The sequence below is a fragment of the Ambystoma mexicanum genome, chromosome 8 (assembly GCF_040938575.1).
Source record: "Ambystoma mexicanum isolate Mex_15411 chromosome 8, UKY_AmexF1_1, whole genome shotgun sequence".
NCBI classification, from domain to species: Eukaryota; Metazoa; Chordata; class Amphibia; order Caudata; family Ambystomatidae; genus Ambystoma; species Ambystoma mexicanum.
In genome coordinates, this window is record NC_090929.1 from 937,682,204 (window position 1) to 937,703,289 (window position 21,086).

The following is a 21,086-nucleotide window of genomic DNA, read 5'->3' on the forward strand; positions in this document are numbered from 1 at the left end:
GAGAAAAAAATGGAAGCAGCTGACCTTCACTGTGAACGAGCATAAATTCTTACTTTGCAACATTCTGTGTACAGACATCTGTAGAAGTTGGTTTTTGCACGCCATGTTTGTATATTGTTTGCTTGATATTAAAAAAAGTTTGTTTAAAGGACGTTATGGTTCTAAGTACAGCCGAAAGACCCCTGAAAATAGCAAGTTATGGTAAGCTATGATGAAATCACTGATGACATCACATGTGTATGCACTTTTCATGGAATTTGTGTACTAGGGATTTTCATTATAATGTTCCGAAAAAAGTGTCAAGGATATTGCAATAAATATCATACCGTTAATAGTGCTTTGAATGATGCATTTATATCAATAAATAGCATTGTATTATGGGATTCTATTGTGTGCAGAGTGCAAGATAAAAGTATAATATTTGTAATGTTAATATGTAGAATAATGAAATGATAATTGTCCTGAAATGTTCGAAAATTCACAAAATGGGGGTGTTCTGAGGACGTTATTTGTATTGTGTGATTGCTTAGCTGTATGCAATGAGGGAATGGTACAGAGAGTAAAGTGGACGCCGTCCACGGACACCGCGGCTGTTCGTGGACAGAGCGTGGTAAATCCGGGTTTTTCCAGGAAATCCAAAATGGAAAGAAGACTGTACGGATCAGCCAATCAGATGTCGAGGTTGTGGATTTGTGTTGAAAGAGACTGTGTGTGGTGAAGATGGCAGAAGTGGAGAAAGTCAGGGTTTTGGTGCTCGGAGATATGTTTGTGCATGCTTTACAGCAGTACGCTGACTGCAGGCATGTTGCAAAGAACTTTGATGTGAAAGGAGTGGAGGTGGTGTGGAGCACTATGCCTGATTGCAATGTACAGGGAATTGTACAAGTTTGTGCGGATATGGCCACGATGAACAGTCCGCATGTGGTAGTTTTGCACTATGGTGCTTTCCATTTGGGCAACGTCAGTGCCCCTACTTTGTTGGCTGATTTGGAACGCTTGGTTCAAGCCGTAGTGAAGATCCTTCCAAATGCGAAAGTAATTTTTTCTGGATTACTACCTAGGGCATTATGGGACAATAGTTCAGTTTTTTGTCCTCAGCAAAACATTGCTAGGTGTGTCATCAACCGAGGCATGTGTGCATTCATGCTTAGAGCTGGAATGTTCTTCTGTAACAATGAGAATATTGATGCCAGTAATGCTGTTAATTTTTACAGAAGATGGCATTTGTTTATCTTTTACCGGAAATGCCTTTTTATTTTGGAATGTAAGGGTTGCTTTGGAGAAGGTTATGTGAAGATTTTAGGAGTAAAGTAAGAAAAAAAAACAAGAAAAAAAATATAAAATAACAGGTGTCTGTCAAGCATCTGTAAAAAAAAAAAAAAACGGCTCTTTTCAGAGCCAACTTCAAAGGGGAAATGGGGCACACTATTTAAATTTACATTCACCACACTCAGATTTTCGATGTGTCCGCGGACATGGCGGTAGTCCGCGGACATGAAAATCACTACGAGGGGGTTAGTATGTTCTATGTTACATGTCAGGGATATTATGGTTAAGTTGTGCTACTAAAAACCGATGAAATTCAGTGAAAAAACTTTGTTAAAGGGACGTTATGGTTCCAAATAAAACCGAAAAACCCTTGAAATTCGCCAGTTATGGTAACATAAGCAACCATAACTCGCGCCACCGTGCACTGCTAACACTAACACCCAGGACATCAAAGATGAGATCACAAATGTCATTGACGACATAACTGATGACATCACATGGCTGGCTCTCCCTTTTTATCCTTTACTGACATATCGAAGCCACATAGTTTTCTACAGTAACAGTCAGGAAGTAAAAATTGAAAAGGTACTATATTTGTAGACTTGGGGTCGTGTCACATCATATATGAAACATGTACATAGCGGAAGATACAGGCTTGAAAGAGAGCAATCCTTTCTGTGCATGAAGATAATCATTATGGTTATCAGCACTTTGTCATAGTTTTATTTTTATTACTATACCTTCCCTCTATATGCTCAAATTTGTATACATTATACTCACTCTCCATAGAGTGAATGGGACATTTTTTTTGCTTGCGTCTACAGCCCAAACCGTTGGACGGATTTCCACCAAATTTGGACCAGGAGCAGCGGCTTGGTCCCGAAAGCGTGCTTTTGCAAATTTGGTGAAAATTCGTCCAGTAGTTTTTTTTTAAAAAAGACCAAAAAGTAAGTAAAAAAAAATTTGTGATATCTGTGTTCGGTTTGCGGATACACTTCCCTGTTCGCTCCGCGGAAAGTGTCCTGATTGGCCAATCGTCTTGCGTGATGTTCGCGGACATGCAAAGTATTCGCTGATTGGACGGCGTGGAGCGTGAAGCGCGTCAGATTTTTCGGTAGCGCCCGCCATATTGGATTCGCGGACGTCCCCGGACAGCGCGGTGAAACTTTGTTCAAAATGTGTATTTTGTAGCGTGTGTTGGTCTGTAGGAGTGTTTGGGGAGGGTGGGAGTGTGTGAGATAGGATGAAAGTTGTGTTTTTCATGTGTTAGACGTTCTTTTTGTGTTCGATTTGTTTGCGGACATCACGGGTGTTCTGAAATTTTCTAAATAAACTGACTAGGGGATGTTCTAAGGAGTCAAAATGTGTCCGTTTTGTTCGCAAGCAAAGTGAAACTGTTCTAAGAACACTTGCGGTGTCCGGGGAGTGTTCGTAGGTGGTGTCCTGAGGACGCTGTCCGTATTGTTCTTTGTCAAGTTGAATGTGTCCTAAGAACACTCGCGGTGTCCTGAAATGTTCGCAAATAAACAAAATGGGGGTGTTCTGAAGACGCTTCTAAGAACACTTGCGGTGTCCGGGGAGTGTTCGTAGGGGGTGTCCTGAGGACGCTGTCCGTATTGTTCTTTGTCAAGTTGAATGTGTCCTTAGAACACTCGCGGTGTCCTGAAATGTTCGCAAATAAACAAGATGGTGGTGTTCTGAAGACGCTTCTAAAAACACTCCCGGTGTCCGTGGAGTGTTCGTAGGGGGGGTCCTGAGGACGCTGTCCGTATTGTTCTTTGTCAAGTTGAATGTGTCCTAAGAACACTCGCGGTGTCCTGAAATGTTCGCAAATAAACAAGATGGGGGTGTTCTGAAGACGTTTTTGAGAACACTCCCGGTGTCCTGGAATGTTCGTAGGGGGTGTCCTGAGGACGCTGTCCGTATTGTTCTCTGTCAAGTTGAATGTGTCCTAAGAACACTCGCAGTGTCCTGAATTGTTCGCAAATAAACAAGATGGGGGTGTTCTGAAGACGTTTTTGAGAACACTCCCGGTGTCCTGGAATGTTCGTAGGGGGTGTCCTTAGGACGCTGTCCGTATTGTTCGTTGTTAAGTTGAAAGTGTTCTAAGAACACTCACATTGTTCGCGGACATTAAAAGTTTCCCGTAGATCATAGTTGAAATGTTTGACTCTATGGATGTGATATGCTGCGGTGGTTGTTGCCAGGGCATAGAGTCTTGGGTGCATGGCCATTTGGCCATGCACCCAAGACTCTATGCCCTGGCAACAACCACCGCAGGATATCACATTCATATTTGTTTATAACTTTGGGTGAAAAACAAATGTATAAGGAACAAAGGTATTAGATACTATGGATGTGATGTGCTGCTATGGTTGTCCTTATTATTGTATACTTACTGTTTGGTCTAGTAATGGGAGTCCATGTTTTTCTTCTTCATTTCTGTGATAAAAGAAAATAGCATGTTAGTATTAGTATTTTGTAATGACTTATTACATTGTATAAGCAATATACTTTTATTTTTTTTCGACCCTCATATTTAGTAGAGTAAAAATCAGAGGACTGTGCAATTTGCTCAGTTTCTGTATTTGTTGCTACAAATCATTGGGTCTGTGGGAGAAAAAAAATCCATGTTGGATTTAAAAAAAACCCTTTTTCTGTTATCCTACAGTTTATTTGTTTGTTTGTTTTCAGTGTTCACTTGTTGTTTCTGGCTAATGCTTTATACTTTGCTTTGTTGTATTTTTTTTGGAACAGTAACAGATTCTTCATTTGTTTTGATATTATAAAATTTTGGAGCAGTTAGATACCAATTGGCGTATTCTAACTGTCTATTTTTTTAATATATTGTAGTGGTTTTCATTTACCTATTTGGATATTGTTAAATTTTGGGACAGTTAGATACCAATTGGCGTATTCTAACTGTGTATTTTTTGGCCTAATTTAGTGGTATTCATTCATCTGATTAGTTGTTGTAGAATCTTTGAGCTGTTAGATAGCTTTTGGAGTATTCTAACAGTTTATATTATTTTAACACACATTTATAATTTTGGGACAGTTAGATACCAATTGGCGTATTCTAACTGTGTATTTTTTGGTCTAATTTAGTGGTATTCATTTATCTGATTAGTTGTTGTAGAATCTTTGAGCAGTTAGATAGCTTTTGGAGTATTCTAACAGTTTATATTTTTGTAACACAAATTTACTTAAAGGTTTAAATACAGTTTATTTATCAAATTTTGGTTTTAAGAACATCAAATAAGCGTTTGTAAGATTTGCTGGTAATCTCTGCTTTAGAGTAATGGTACTATCATTACATTCAATCCATCCACATTTCTTTTTTATGTATGCAGTGTAGTGCCCTGAATTGGTTGTGGCTCCTGCGTGGTAGATTATACCTATTGTTGTGAAGGTTTTTTTACCAAGTGATATTTGACCATGTGTGAATCCAGTCAGCTTGCAGTTGTTTTTGGTACCATCTGCATTGTAACGTAGAAGCATTAGTATTACGTATTTACTATGTGTTTGTATTACTAACGTGGAGCGATTATCTGGATTGCAGGTAGAGCATAATCTACCATGGTTTGCATTTTGTACAAGTTGCTGAAATGGAATGGATTCACAATTTGGTATTGATATATATGAAGCGTTCATTGGGGATTTCTTCTTGTGTCACATTGTTGCAGAGAGTGCATGTATGTTTCCACATGTATGAAATCTGAAAGATTTCATTTATAGGTATGTTTTTGTTTTCCAGTACTTGTAGTAAGTACATTAGAAATTCTTGTGGATCTTCCTGTGAGTTTATAGTGAATTTCACCATTCCAGCACAGTAGTCCAATTGTCGTCTTATTCCAAAAACACTATATGTGTTGTCAGGATTGTTTGCTGCATTTCTGTGAAGTACTAACATTTGCAAACACAATGGGTTTGTACTGTGTGAGTAAATGTTGTCAACAATTGGTGGTAATTGAAATAGAATATTCATTGCTACATTTGCATAGCAACTTACACCAACTATATTTGAGAATTTAAATGGTCCAGGTAGTTCTGTATCTAACTGCTTTTTTTGGAGTTTGTCTTCCTTCTTTAAAGAAGTACCTGGTTTACTTTCTCTAATTGATTCTTTTTTGTTTGTGGTACTTGATGAAGTATTAGTTTTTTACTCTCTTTGGAGGATTTCCAGTGACGTCCTGTTGCATTTCAGTTTGATTTAGTTTTCTTTTACAACGTTTTAGTTTTTGTGGAACAGAATATGTGTTTAGATGGGGAGTGTATAGTGAGCAAAGTCTATTATATTCTAAAATGCAAGGAATATCAGCGTTTACTTTACTTGCATCAAAGTTGATTAGAAATAGACCGTCAAGTGTACGTAAGCGTGATAGTGCTACGTAGCTCATGCCTTCTTTAAAGACTGTGTTACCAATATCTATCATTGCTTTGTCTAGGGTAAGACTTTGTGATTTATGAATTGTGACTGCGTATGCAAGAGTTAGAGAAAATTGTTCTCTGCGTACATACATATCTTTGAAGAGAAGGAATCTAGCTGTTGAGCGTCCTATCCCTTTTACTTCTGAAAGTTTGTCAAAGAGTATATTGACAAACTGAATTTTGTTGTCACGTGGGTATATTTGAAAGCCAACAACTGTACCCAGTGCTCCATTCACTAGTCCTTGGTCCACGTCAAGGTTACGTTTAAGCATTACTCTGCAATTTAAGGATAATTTTAACATCTTTTATAAGCCTGCTGTGTTTGAGATTGATTTTTCTAAATTATTTAGTCTTGTTGTGGCTTGGTCACACATGGGTAGTGTCCTACCATGTACATCTAGTTTGTCTGTGACGCTAATTTCCATTATTGGTTGCATTTCTTTACTTAGCATGATTTCATTGAATTTGAAACAGCTTGCAAGAGTTGGCATTAAGGCCATACAATTGACATTTTTGTGGGCTAATTGTTCCATAACATCTGTAGCACATGCATTATCGCCATAAAGTGCATTAATGTGCAGGGTTTTCAATGTTGCTTCTGCTTCTTTAGAAAGTATACCAACTCTCAAACTTTTTAAAATGTTGGCATACGTTAGATCTGCAGATTGGCGCATGTTTTCTGTTAATTCTCTGTATTGGAATTGTTGCCAAAGGTTGACATTTCCAATGCTGCCAACAGTTTTACGGCAGAGTTTAAGCCCTAATGTTTTAAAAATAGGTTCACCTTTTACTGGTGTTAATTGAAGCAGATCTCCAAAAACAATAATGTGTTTTCCTGCAAAGAGCTCTTCATAGTCTGTTTTCAGTACTTCTTGTAATCTGAGGTGAATCAAAGCTTAACATCAGGTTGGAGACCATGCTCACTTCATCTATTAGTAGCATTTTCATTTGTTTCAATACTCTGTGTAATTCCATTGCAGCTTCTGCAGAAAGTTTGTAATAGTCTAATTTGTTCTGGTGTTCTACTGGTAATAGTAGTAATCGGTGTAATGTAACACCACCTATGTTGTAGGCAGCTAAACCTGTGGGGGCAGTGACAACAGCTGACAGTTTGTTGTTTGTCAATTGTTGAAGGAACTTACTAATGATTTGGATTAGGAATGTTTTGCCAGAACCAGCTTCACCACTGACGTACAGTAGTATAGGTTTATAATTATGGCAGGAACATTCTTTACTTTCATGTTTTACATCATGTGCAATTTGTTTTGTTACTTCTTGAAAAATGCTACTTTGCTCATTGTTTAGTTTTGATTGTAGTATAGTTAAGTCTTCCTTATCTTCATACTGACACATGGTGTTTTCTACTTCTATCATAGCTAATTCTGCCTCATTTGTTATTAGTGGTTCTCCCAGTGGTTCTTGGCTTCCTGTTAAAGAAGGTTGACTACTGTCAGGAGTATCCTTATCTAGTTGAGCTTGGAGTTCTTCATGTTGCTGTTCATTGTGCAACATTGTTTTGTACTGTGTAAAGTTTACATCAGTTATAGTGCTTTCATTTGCTTTGAAAGCATCCTCATATGAGTCATAGTTATCTAGTAATTGTTCTTCTTTTCTCCATGGTTTGAAGAGTTGTAGCAAGGACATGTAATATACTTCTTTATGTTGAGGAGTCTTCAATGACAATTTGATATGATTAATTAAATCTGGTTTAGTGAGTTTAACTAAGCTGCTTTCACAGTCTGTCACTCTATATTTACCTTTTTTTTCATCGGGTTTCATATTATTTTTGTATGTGTAGTTTTGGGCTATTTGATATAGACACATGTTTTCCAAAGTATTACTTCTGTTTGGGTAGTGTGTGTCCAATAAATTGTTCTTTAAAATGTCTTGGCTGTTGGGATCATGTTTGGCTATTGTTTCTATATCTTCATATGATTTTAGAACTCTTTTTCTAGATTTAGCTGGACCAAGACTTAGCCATACTATATTTTCAGATTTACCATACAATGAAGTACCAGTTAAACGATCAGCTGCTTCATAAGATCCACATTCTCTATGGGTGAGCATTTTTATGCCCAAGCTGTATAATTTCGGAGATACTGTTTTATCTGATGACAGGTCATTCCAGAGGTCTTGGAGCTCTGTTTTTTCTGCTTTAGTTAAGTATGCTGTGACATATCGTGCAACTGCAGTAGAATTGTCTGCAATGTACTGCACATCTATGTTTGTATTCCATAAGTGGGCAATGATTGCATTATAATCATTGATATATTTTTCTTCTTCTTTTCTTTTTATGTAATATGTATTTTTAGGTGACTTTCCTTTAACAGTATGTCTAACTGAAGACATGAGGTTGTTTCCTTGACCTGTATTTGTAACTGGTCTAGGGAAACCAAATCAGCATTTGGTGTAGTATTTGCCTTTGTTTTTGTATTTGCGACGACAATATTTTCCACATTTGTGTCTTTGAAATTGTAAAATTTGTGCACAAAGATCACTATTTGTGGCTTCTGATGGAATTTCACAAGTGACATATTTTTCAATAAACTGTAAAACAGTGGCATCACTGTCTTGACCAAATTTAGGAGCATCTTTAATCCATAAAAGCATGTGGATATGTGGTGCTCCTCTGGCTTGGTATTCTTTTCTCCAAAAGAAGTGTTGCACTTCTCCAAGGGGAGGAACAGTTTTATTACAAATAAAATGTAGCATAGCAATGAAGCGATGGTGAAAATATCTTGAAACATTAACAGGATCCAAAGAACAAAGTTCTCCAGGTGTTAGAATATCTGTTTGTTTTGTTTTTATTTGATATGCGTAGGAAATCATGTAAATCTTCCCATGCATATTCTGCACAACTTAATGTAACAAACCAAGTGGGTGGGCCAAGGTTTCTGATCATACAACGTACATCTCCATGACGTCGAAACCAGTACTCTTTAGTACCACGTATATTTGCTAATAGATTTGTAATATTTGATTGTAAAACCTCATCCTTTTGTTGAACTTTCTCTAATAATTGTGTAGCTGTCATATTTTGAAAGTGTGATCCTGATTTTAATATGTGTGCAACTCCGTAACATAAAGTTGCTAGTTCACTTTCAAAGAGTAGGTGGAATATGTATTCCACATTTTGTCTAAATCTGGGATCTTCAGAATACATCCGTAATGAGCGGTATTCTGAAGCTGATATTTGAATAGGTCTATCATCATACCTTCCTCCTTTGCCAGTTGGAAAGAGTAGAGGAAAAGCACGTGCTTCTATACTTTTTTCCCATATACTGATTGGCGATCCTTTTGTTTGACGCATTTGGTAAGTTTCCAGTACATCTTGTACGGTGTCATTACAGTGCAAAGGATGAATTGTATACTGGTCTAAAGTATTTGATATTGTAGCAGGATCTAGTAGCTGAAATTGACCAGCTTGTTGTGTTTCTTGAATTATTTCAGTTGTATCTTTCAAGTTTTCTTCAATATTAATTTCTTTGTAATATTCATTATTCTCTTTAAGATATTGGAAGGCTTGTCTAACTTTATATAAAACTACCAGCTGTTGCCATATTTCTTTGTCTTTTGTAGGTACTCCAGTTACTAATATAATTAAAGATTGGTGCATTGGACGTTGCACTCCTAGAGTATGCACATTTTCTTTTAGATTTAATGGTAAATAAACTACTTTTCCACGAATGCCTTTTACCAATTCAGAGGGAGGTAATTTTGCTGTTTTTGGTTGAAGGCGTATTATTGCTTGAAATGGGTGTACTGTTTGAATTATGATGCTCTCATATAAATTAAGTTGTTGTAGAGGTTTTGGTACTGGGTATAATTCCGAATTATTTGTGATAGAATGTGAAGGAGTTTGGTTGTTGTCAAGTTTTGTAGTGCAATAACTGCAAAGTATTAAGGGCTCAGTTATTTCATATTTGTTTTCTGCTAGAAGGTAGAGAGCTAATTCAAAACATTTAGAATCTTCATTGTCTTCTATTTTGTATGATAGGTCCACAGTTTTTGTGTTACTTTTATAAAAAATTCTACGGCAACATACACATACATGGTTTGGTACTTCAGCTGATGTACTTTTAAATTTTAGTATTTCTTTTTTGTATGTGTTTAGCAAAAGGTTGCCATGTGTAGAATTGTTGCTTAATTGGTTTAAAGCTATTTCATTCTGTAAATGGTTTTCACTTCCAAAATATTTTTTCTGGAAATAGTGAATTTCTTCAAGTAGGTCTTTTGCTGTACCATGTAGAAGGATGTTATTTAACTTTGCTAGTGCTAAAGCAGGACTTTTAGCATAGTACAGTTTATAGACTAGATTTCTTATAGTTGAATGACGTGTTGATATCCTTTTGATATCATGGAAAGTGGTTTTACAAGTAGGTCCTGTAATGCAGGCCAATGAATGTCCTTGTAGTCCTGTGTACTTGCGCACTGGACAGGTATCTATATTTTGCAGTAATTTAATTTTGATTTTGTCTTTGCTTTTTACATATTTATTGAGGAATTGGTGTAAAGATTTGAAACATTGTTTGGGAATGTTACACATTGACTTGCATGGCCATTTGTACACTAGACGTTCTGATTCAGTTGAATGGAGGGGTAATTCTAAGTTTTCAGGGCATATTTTTGTAAGGAGTACTTCTTGTTCCATTATGGTATTATTCACTTTTTCATAACCTCGACCACTTCTATTTATGGCAATTGTATTCGTTTGCTTTTGTTTGTACGCTTCTTCATTAAAATATGGTTCTGTGCTCGTAGTGTGATTCCATTCACCTCCGCAGATACTTAAGAAGTTCTTTCTGTTGACATTTCGCTTATTGAGAAGTCTTTTTTGTAATTTAGTTATTAGTTTTGTTAGTGGTTTCATTTTGTTTAACAGTAAAATAAATAAATTTCTTTTGAGAAGAATTGCACTGTCCATCAATGCTTCTAAGATTAATTTCCTACGATAGGTTTTAAGCTTTGAACCTGATTTCTCTCCTGTTTTTATAAGATTTTGAAGGACTTTGTGACAGTATATTTTGGCTAAAATACTTTTCTTGGTATGCTTACTTTGCACTATATTAAAATTTGAAGAAGTAGTTTTATCTGTACTGATAGGTGATTTTCTGTTAATTGTTTTTTGGTTTGTTTTACATTTTGATAGAGGAAGCGAAGTTGTTGTACTTGAAACTTTTTGTGTTTCACTAAATGATTGTATTAGCTGTTTTGTTTCAACTTTTTTTACAAATTCTGCTAGAGATGGATGCTTATGTTGGACAAATTTATTTTCATTTGCTCTAATTTTGCGTTGCTTTCTACGGAGTTGTCTTTTGGTAGGCATTCTTTAGGGTCTGTTAAAAAAATAAAGAAGATATGGGTTGGGGTGTTCTGGAATGTGTGTGTGCTGTGTGCATGAGTGTTTGAGTAAGATGATAAAGATGTATGTAATGTTGTGTGATTGTGCATTGGGAACTAAAACTAGTAGGGGTAGGTATTCTTGAATTTATGTGTCACTAAACTGGGGTTCAGATGACAAAAAAAAGTAAGCTAGTGGTGTGGAAAAGTACAAATAGTAAATGTAATGTATACAATTAAAACGTTTGTTCTATAATATGAAAATTGTAGTGGTTCAGTTGGCTAATTTGTGTGTCCAAAAATAGAAATTTGTGGGCCATTCTGGTTGTAAATCGCTGTTTACGACATGGAAATCTTTGGACAAAATGGTACAAAATCTCTATTTTAAGAAACCAAAATAGCTGGTATTAATGTTATAGTATATTTGATTAATGATATAAATAATATGGTGATATTTTACTTACTTTTTTAAAAAAATTAACAGGTAACTTCTTAGTTTTTCTTTCTTCTTCGAATTTGGCTGCTTCTTTTCAGGGAACTGGTCTTCACTGCAACTGTGAAAGCTTCAAATTAGTAACTTTGTTTGTATATAGCACTGTTTTTAATTTAGATATTGATTTTTTTAATTGAAATCCTCAGTGCCTTCTGTAAAACTATTAAACTAATTTATTTACATAAGATATATTGCATCAGTTCAGTGTATATGATATGTTCTTAATGAACAAATTGTATTGAATGACTAACTGTAGCAAAAATAAAATATCTTTACTATGTCTTGTGAAATGTATAATATATTAGTGAATACCACTATTTCTGTAAGTAAACGGTTCTAGTAATAGCGCCTCAATGTCATGTCTAATTTAAAGTAATTAAGTAAATAAATAAATAAAAACAAAAAATATGAAATTGTATAAGTATTTTTATAAAGGTTTAAACATAGATTGTGTTTGCATGCAATTTTGTTTGAATATACGTAGTCTATATATTTCATTTAAAAAATGTTAGTTTAACATGATTTGAGTGTGTGTGTTTAAAGAAAGTAAAAAGTATAAAGGTGTATAAGTGGTAGTTGATTTTAGGAAATTGAAAAAAGTACAGTAAATTCATTTAACAGATTTTACAAGGTAAAAGTCTGTTTGAAAATGTATTCATCTACCATAGCTCTCAAGTCACACGCTTTTGGCGGGTGTCACACGCCTTGTAAAGGGCAGACTCACCCGCCAAGCCTCCTGCACGCCCATTCATTCCAATGGGCGTCTCACCGCTAAAAACAAAATCGGGTGATTTCACCCGCCTGTAAAACAAAAATGGTTGAGAGCTATGTCATGTACTATACAGAAAATATGCATACCTGAAGTTTGTGTTCATGCATATGGATATGCGTGGAGCTGCAAGTAGAAATCTTGAAGACTTGTACAGTATTTGTGGTAGATGCTGCTTGCCAATGATATGACACTTGTACTCAGAGAGATTCAGAGTACATTTGCAGTGCTGATCTATGATGATGCAGTTAGATGTAGAGGTCTTGAATGTGATTGGTGCATGGTCATGTGATTTTTGAGGTACATCCAATGAGGGAATGGCAGAGAGAGTGTAGTGGAAATGGTAGAAGGGCTGTTCATGTTACGATATGTCCGCGGACATGGCGGTAGTTCCAGGACATCGGGAGTTACATCCGGGGATTTTTGGGTTCAGAAGTCATGCAAATGAGAATAAGCACTGAAAGGGATTGGTCAGGAAAGTTTGGTGGGTGTGTTGTGCCAGGAGAGATTTTTTGAGATACTCTTTTTGCTGAGAGAACAAAAGATAGCTATGGCTGTGTGTTTCAGAAAACAGATTGTTTGGATTTTAGGAGATTCGTGGATACATTGGTTGAAGGTGCATGCAGAAAGCTGTGGAGTAGCTGTAGATCTTGGATTCCCACATGTGGAAGTACACTGGCATGGAGTACGTGGAATGAAGTGGTTGGATTTGCTACCTCTCTGTGCTACTTTGGAGACAGAGCAACATCCAGACATAATTGTAATTCATTGCGGAGGGAACAGTTTAGGGCATGTGACTGGAATTTTTTTGCAATTTGCTATGAAAGAAGGACTGAGGAAGGTTATGGACATGTTTCCTAATTCGCAAGTGATATTTTCACGGATTGCGCAGAGACAAATGTGGCTTCGTTCTTCTTCATTTGGTCCACAAATGGAAAAAGCAAGGCGCAATGTTAATAAGGCTGTTTGTGGCTTTCTAAGAGATTTTGGCATGTCTTCTTTTCACAATGAAAATATTATGTTTTGTAGTACATACATTTTTCGCAGAGATGGAGTCCATCTTACTTATGCTGGCAATCAGATTTTTCTGAGAAATGTACAAAATGCATTGCGACCTTTTTTTGGAATTACAACAACGATTTTGAAGTAGATGTTAAGCATTTACAATTTTTGACTTACAAACACCACCCAAAGGCTCTTTTCAGAGCCACCACTTCTTTCCAGAGAAAATTACAATGTTTGTGATGGAGTAGTAACCCAATTTTTTTAATGTTCGCGAACTGTTGCGGACTTCTAAAAAATACAAAGAGCCCTGCTTCATTTATTTTCACTTCTATTTTTTAACTGGGAAAGGCGGCTCTGAAAAGAGCCTTATTTTTTTTGATTTTTGTAATTTTGTATTTTTTTTGGTTTTTCAGACACGACACAGTAGGAGAGGAGGGTAAAGGGGGAGACACCAACCACAGGGATAAGAAAGGGCGAGCTGAGAGAGGAAGATGTAGAGTGGGTTTTATTTGGGTAGTGAGCAGGTCTTCTCGTGCTCTGAGACGATAGTCTCAAAAGCACTCCGAAGTTGCTCACCCCTGCAGAGTACTGTGTCACAGTACATACATACAACTGTGACCCTCGAAAGGTAAGGGTCATCAGCATTCTGTATGGCCTGTGAGGCAGCTTGAGAAAGACGCTGTCCCACAGAGGTGGTCCTTGTGGTGACAGGATCAGAAACAGAGGATGAAGTAGTGGAAATCAACCTGCTACGTTCTTCGCAAGGTACAACCCTGCGAATAGCCCCAGAGTGAAATGACCTCAGGTGTCGCTTCATAGTAGTGGTCCCAAAGCTGTAGTTACCGTGCTTCCCATGAATGGTAAATAACCGCCACACCCAAGACTCACGCCTAGTTCGGGTAGTAGGGATTTCCTCTACCTCATTCTCATCATCCTCTTCTTCCTCCTCCGCATCCTCACTCCTGTTCCCCTCTTCAGGCCCTTGGGGAGGTGGTGGTGGTGGAGGGGGTGGTGGTGGTGCTGAAGCAGGTGCAGCACCAAGTGGCAGTTCAACAGCCAAGGATGCCATGTCGATGATGGTGTAGTCTGCAGGTGGCAGCAAAAATCACTGTGTTCTGAAGAATAGCCAGAAACACAATGGGAATAAGCTCTTGGGCGTGGTCTTTTATAGGGGTGCTTGTGCGCGGTCCGCGGACAGTTCGAACACAAAAAAAGGATCGGAAAGTTTCAAAAGGTATATAGAAAGTCAAGATTGCTATGTGGGACTTGTGGCATGGTGAGATTTTATTGAAAAATATTATGGATTAACTGAAAATGTACTTTTAAATTGTTCGGGGACACGAACAGTGTCCGCATTTCAGGACACACGATGAGCGTGGGCGCGGTCATATGATCTGTTTGTGAACTAGTCTGCGAAGGAAGCGCCTGTCCGCAGGACACCAAGTGCACCAAGATTGGTTAGCGCATGCGCATTGATGTCCTACGGACACTGTTCGGGTTCTGAAGTAATTAAAAGTGCCTCACACGTGAAACGAATATTTCAGGACACCGCGTGTGTTCTTAGAACAGTTTAAACTTGGTAGCGAACAGTAAGGACAGATATAGTGTTCTTCAGGACACGTGTAATTTAGTTTATGTAGGAATATTTCAGGACACCAATTGTGTTCTTAGAACACTTTAAATTGGGTAGCGAACACTACGAACAGTTGTACTGTTGTTCAGGACACATCATTTTCGTGTATTTACGAACATTTCAGGACAGCAATTGTGTTTTAGGACAGTTTTAAGTTGATAGCGAACATTACGGACAGATATAGTGTTCTTTAGAACACTTTAATTTTTGTTTCTTTACGAACATTTTAGGACACTACGTGTGTTCTTAGAACAGTTTCAACTTGCTAGCGAACAGTACGAACAGGTGTGGTGTTCTTCAGGACACCTCCATTTTCGTTTATGTACGAACATTTCAGAACACTCGCACTGTCCGCGGACACTTTTGTTTTTTAAAAAAAAAACGGAAACTGTTCACAATACAATATAGAAATTAAACTTTATTTAACATATATTAATAATTTATGACAGAGAAGGTGAGGCAGAAACAGAAACAAAAACAGGAGAATTTGGGGTTTCAACATGATCGATATTCGGTGAGGAAGGGATGGAAATCTCATCAAAACGTTTTGGATTATGGAGAGGGTTTGGGGATAATTGAATGGGATATAGTGAGGAGGGACAAGTACATGTGGGGCAATGGTATGACATTTTTGTTTTAAAATGATCTTCAACAAAAGTTTTCAAATTATTAAAATTGGTCAACAGTAAATCAATTTTTTCTTTTATGTTGTCAAGCGTGTTTTCCATAACAGCTTCTTCAGAGGTAGTTTCTATTTTGTTATGCTCTGTATAAAAAAAATATATATATGTTAAATGTATACAAAATAATAATATTTAAATGGTTTATATTATAAAGTGTTTACCATTAGTTTCACTATCTTGTGACATTTCTTCATGTGGGAAATTGTCCTCTAGCCATTCCAGAGTACTAGACATTTCTGTGAGAAAAAAAAAGAAAAGATAATATATTTTTTAATCTAATACAGAAAGTTTATAAATATATGAGTAACATGAAGTACACTTACTATTTCTGGTAAGATAAGTCCTATGTATTCAGTGGGTCTGGTCTTGTTCTCAGTTCTGTTGCGTCTGTGAGGTAATTATGTTGGAAGCCAATTTATGTTCTTGTGGTATATTCCATTTCAGAACATATTGTATTTAAATGAATGGTTAGTGTGTTACATATATGGGTTACATTTCTTATGTATTACTATATATAATGTGTTTGTGTGCTGCTTTTTGAATTTGTTAAATGTTCTTATATTATGATATAACAATCAAACATACCGCCCCCCCCCCCAAAGTTTTTAGGTAGTGGTACTGTTCTCCGAACATGTCCGCGAACATTAAATAAGTTCGCGGACATCAAGTTCATAAGAAAAGATCTAGTCAGTTCCATATGACATGTATATAAAGTCAAAGTCATTATTGTTAAGTTTTGCTACTAAAAACCTATGAAATTCCGTGAAAAAACTTTGTTAAAGGGACGTTATGGTTAAGTTGCGCTACTAAAAACCTATGAAATTCAGTGAAAAAAACTTTGTTAAAGGGACGTTATGGTTAAGTTGAGCTACTAAAAACCTATGAAATTCAGTGAAAAAAACTTTGTTAAAGGGACGTTATGGTTAAGTTGCGCTACTAAAAACCTATGGAATTCAGTGAAAAAACTTTGTTAAAGGGACGTTATGGTTCCAAGTAAAACCAAAAAACCCTTGAAATTCGCCAGTTATGGTAAGCTAAGCAATTATAACTCGCGCCACCACCGTGCTCTGCTAAGACTAACACCCAGGACATCAAAGATGACATCACAAATGTCACTTACAAGTCTCAAGTGCAAATAGTATACAATGAGAAGAAAGTTAAACACAGTCTAGAAGATGTTTGTAAAGAACTTTATCTGTATTTGTTTGTCGAAGAACAATTTGATGCAAGTGAGGCACTTTATGTTTGTAGACACTGTGTTGGGTTTTAGAATCAAACAAGTATTCCTCCAAGAAGTGTCTTGAATTACATTGTAGTGCCTGATATGCCTGTTGTGCTTTGAACATTGAACATGTTTGAAGTGATTGCATTCCAAACTGTTCATACTTTCCAGGTTATTGTTAGATTGCAAACAAAGATGTCAAATCTCCCTAATAAGATCATTAGTGCAAGGTGTGAGAAACACAATTGTGTATTTAGCTGCCAATTTGGAAGAAAAATGTCAACACTTTAGGAGTTACGCGTGACATTGCAGATTCTTTGTTTGTTTTAGTAAATGGTGTTGCCACTTAAGATGTAAGATGAGAACATTTAGCAACAGCTTATAGATATTGGAAAGTCGAAAAATGCATTGGTGTTTCTATTGAAGCACAATGATTTATACAAAGACACTCACTGTACCAGACTTGTCTATGCTTGATGAGTCAACAAACATAATCAGTGAAGGTTTGTTTCAATGTCTGTTGAAGAAGGGAATAGTTTGTATGAACATTACACTATTCATCCTCTACACTCACGTGAAGTCGTGGGCGACAGTTAAGAATTGTATCAAATGAAAGCAACAAAAGGTGAACCAATTAATATCTGGGAACCTTGTTGTTTCCCTAAGCTTCTTCTTACTGGTACAGCAGGCAGATTGGATGAGCGGAAGGTTCCAATCTCTACTTCAGAATATCGTTGTACAGAATGTATTCTGAAAATTCCTGATTCTGCACCAATGTTGAATTTATTTTTCCCTTATTGTATGAAAGTGAAGTTTCACCATTATGTTATGCTGTTGCTCATACACTTCAGACCAGAACTAGATTTCAAAATCTTTTTGCATGTGAGATGCTAAAACAGGTGAAAGAAAAAAATAAATGTTTAAAGGGTAAACTTACCAATATTCTTGCTTCAATGAGAGGAACCGAGGAATATTGGTATAGGACGCATTCCGAGGTTAGATGCATGATCAGGAACTTGGACGCTCCAACTTGGTTTGTGACTTTAAATTTTGCTGAGTATGGTTGGGATGATCTTGCAGAGTGGATTCATGAAGGTAATCCACAGAAAAAAGACATGACACCAGGATAATTGTGTTCCATGGATCCTGTAAGTGTACCATAGTTCTTTCATCACATATTTTTAGCCATTTATACTTTGTATCTAATAAGGAAAATGGTCCACTAGGCACTCTGGCACATGTCTTTTGGAGGAAAGAGTACCAGGCATGTGGGGCTCCACATATTCATATGCTGTTATGTATTAAAGACGTTCTTCAATTTGGGAAAGAAAGCGATGGCTGTGTGATGAAGTTTATAGAAAAATATGTTACTTGTTCCATTCCTGCTCAGCATGTGAATGCGATCTACAGAACAAGGTGATATGACTTCAAAGGCACTCATGCGGAAAGTACCGTCAGAGAAAATACAAAAGTGAAGACAAGTTTACACTCAGTGCAGATTTGGCTTTCCAAGGTCTGTGACACTTTTGGTCTAGTGAATAGTTTTATGTCATCTGTTCAACACCATGTTACTGGTAAGTCACCAAGAAATACCTATCATTTAAAAAGAGATAAGAAATGCCAATTCATTAATGATTACAACCATGTCATTGCTCAGCTTTGAAATACAAATACTGATTTACAGTATATGGCTGATGATACAACAGCCGTTGCTTGATATGTTGCTACATACATGACAAGAAGTTGAAAAGAGCAATGCAGCTGAGTTATTGGCAAATTTATCAGCAGATGCAAGTCTTAGAAATGTGTAATCTTTGCTCTGAAGATGCTCTCACATAGAGAATGTGGAAGCTGCGGAGCTGCAGATTGGCTAACTAGTTTACCTCTGTATGGACGTAGCATTATTGTACTTTGGTTAAGTCTTGGCCCAGCTAGTTCTAGAAATCAGGTACAGAAGTTTTTGAGTGAAAATCAGCAGTTAGCTGAGACAGTACCTGATGATACTGAGATTCTGAAAATTAACTTCATTGATACATATAACCCAAATCGATGTTATAGAGTTGGAGGATCTTTGTTGATATGAAGTAGCAGAACGCTACTCATATCAAAATATTGAAGCAAACAGTGACCGAGGACAGTTTAAAGTACATGATTGTACTGGTTGTGTAGTGAGACATGCAAAGCCACATGAAACTGTCTTGTTCTTCTCATGGCGTGATTTGCTTGGACGTTTTGAAACTTTTGAAGACCATTTTTTTTACAAAAAAAGCTTAATTACATTTCCCAAATGTGAACAGTACTTGGAGTAACTGGAGAGAGAACTACGTCAAGAACAGCTTTTGGTGTCTGAATTGGCAAAAGAGACTCCTGAGGGAAGTCAAGATTCTGCAGCAGGAAGTCAAAATGTGCTTGATGAGTTAATTATTCAAACTGATGTTGAGCTTGCTGTGGAAGAAGTAGAAAGTGCAATGAAAAAAGGAAAGTTGCAGATGCAAATACTGATGTGATAGTTAGCAAACTTAATATAGAACAAACACATTTATTATGCAAATCAAACATAGGTTCTTACATGGTTTTACAGCATGACCAGCATGAATGTTCTTGTGTCCAATATAAACCTGTATTGTTGTATGTTAGTGGACATGCAGGAACAGGTACATCTTTTTAATTCAAGCAATCAGAGCTAGAATTCAAAATGTAACTGATTGCTCTCTGGCATGTATTGTAACTGCTCCAACAGGTTTAGCATCAATGTAGGAGGTGTTACTTTACATTGACCATTGATGCTATCAGTGGAGCCTGACACCAAACTGGGGTATCAAAAACCTTTGTCAATTGTGGCACAAAAAGTAGGAAAAGTTCTTAGAAAATAAAATACCTTGATTGTAGATGAAGTGAGCATGTTATCTAACTTGATGCTAGCTATTGATGATCTGCGAATGCAAGAGGTTTTGAACGCTGACTATGTTTTGTTTCGGGGTAAACATGTACTTGTTTTTGGGAGACTTTTTAAAATTAACTCCTGTGAAAGGTCAACCAGTTTTCAAGATGCTGCAATCTAAGGATAGTCAAAAAATATAGAATGTATTGATCATTTTAACCGTTGGAATTGTTTTTAATTCCAGGAATTTACCACTAATATGAGGCAATCTGCAGACTTAGAGTATTTGTATAGGTGTTCTTGTGGAGAATGTGAGAGCATTCTTAAAGAGAAGACTGATTTCTTACATGTTTCATACAGATTGCAGCCCATCATGTTGACTCTTCAGGAAAGAAAGGTTTCTTGTGTTGCTTTGATGTGCACACGTGCAGAGTGTAACAAGTTTAACTCAACAATGCTACTCTCAAATAAGCACAATATTGTGGAAATAAAATTATGTGATGTTTTAGAAGGTCATGTTATACCATTAGAGTTAGATAAAAGAGCAAAAGCTTCATTATTCAAGTAGAGGATTCAATTTCTAAAACAGCAGGTCTAGAAGCAGTTTTGAAACTGTATATCAATGTATGAGTAGTGTTAAAGAGGAACTTAAATATAGGAATGGGTCTAGTGAATGTAGCAATGGGAAGAGTAATTGCATTTCACACTTTAACTCACAGTGCAAATATTGAACATGTTGAAGTAAAGGTTGATCGTCTAGAAGAAACTCATTTGATTTCTTGGACCTCTGCACGTTTCATGCTTTTTAAGGATATCTTTTATGAAGAGAGCACAGTTTTCCTTGTGCTCTGCATATGCAATTACAAATCATAAATCACAAGGGTTGACTTTAGAAGCAGCACTTATTAAAATTGGTCATACAGTGTTTAAAGAAGGAATGTCATATGGAGCTCTGTCACATGTGAAAAATATAATCATTTTTATTAAACTTTGATGAAAGAAAAGCGACAGCTGACACGTTATGTGTACTGTATGCTCCTATGCTCCTCACGTGAACCTTATTCCTGTACCTTCTAAGCACGTAGCCAGGAAACTTAAGGCGCCAGTGAAACTACCTTCTAATAAAATCATTCCTCTTTAGACTAAAAAACAACAGAATCTACCTGAGTTGGAGAGTTGTTCAACTATGACATATTCTCATTGCAGATTCAGTAATTAAGGAGGAGTTGAATGCTATTCTAATGCAGCTTTATGTGTGTTGTTTCAAATGACACCAGTGATGCAATAAATAGCTTCCACTGCAAACAAACAGTCATTTTTGGAACTTTCGTTGCTTAAAATGTCTTTAGATGAAAAACCA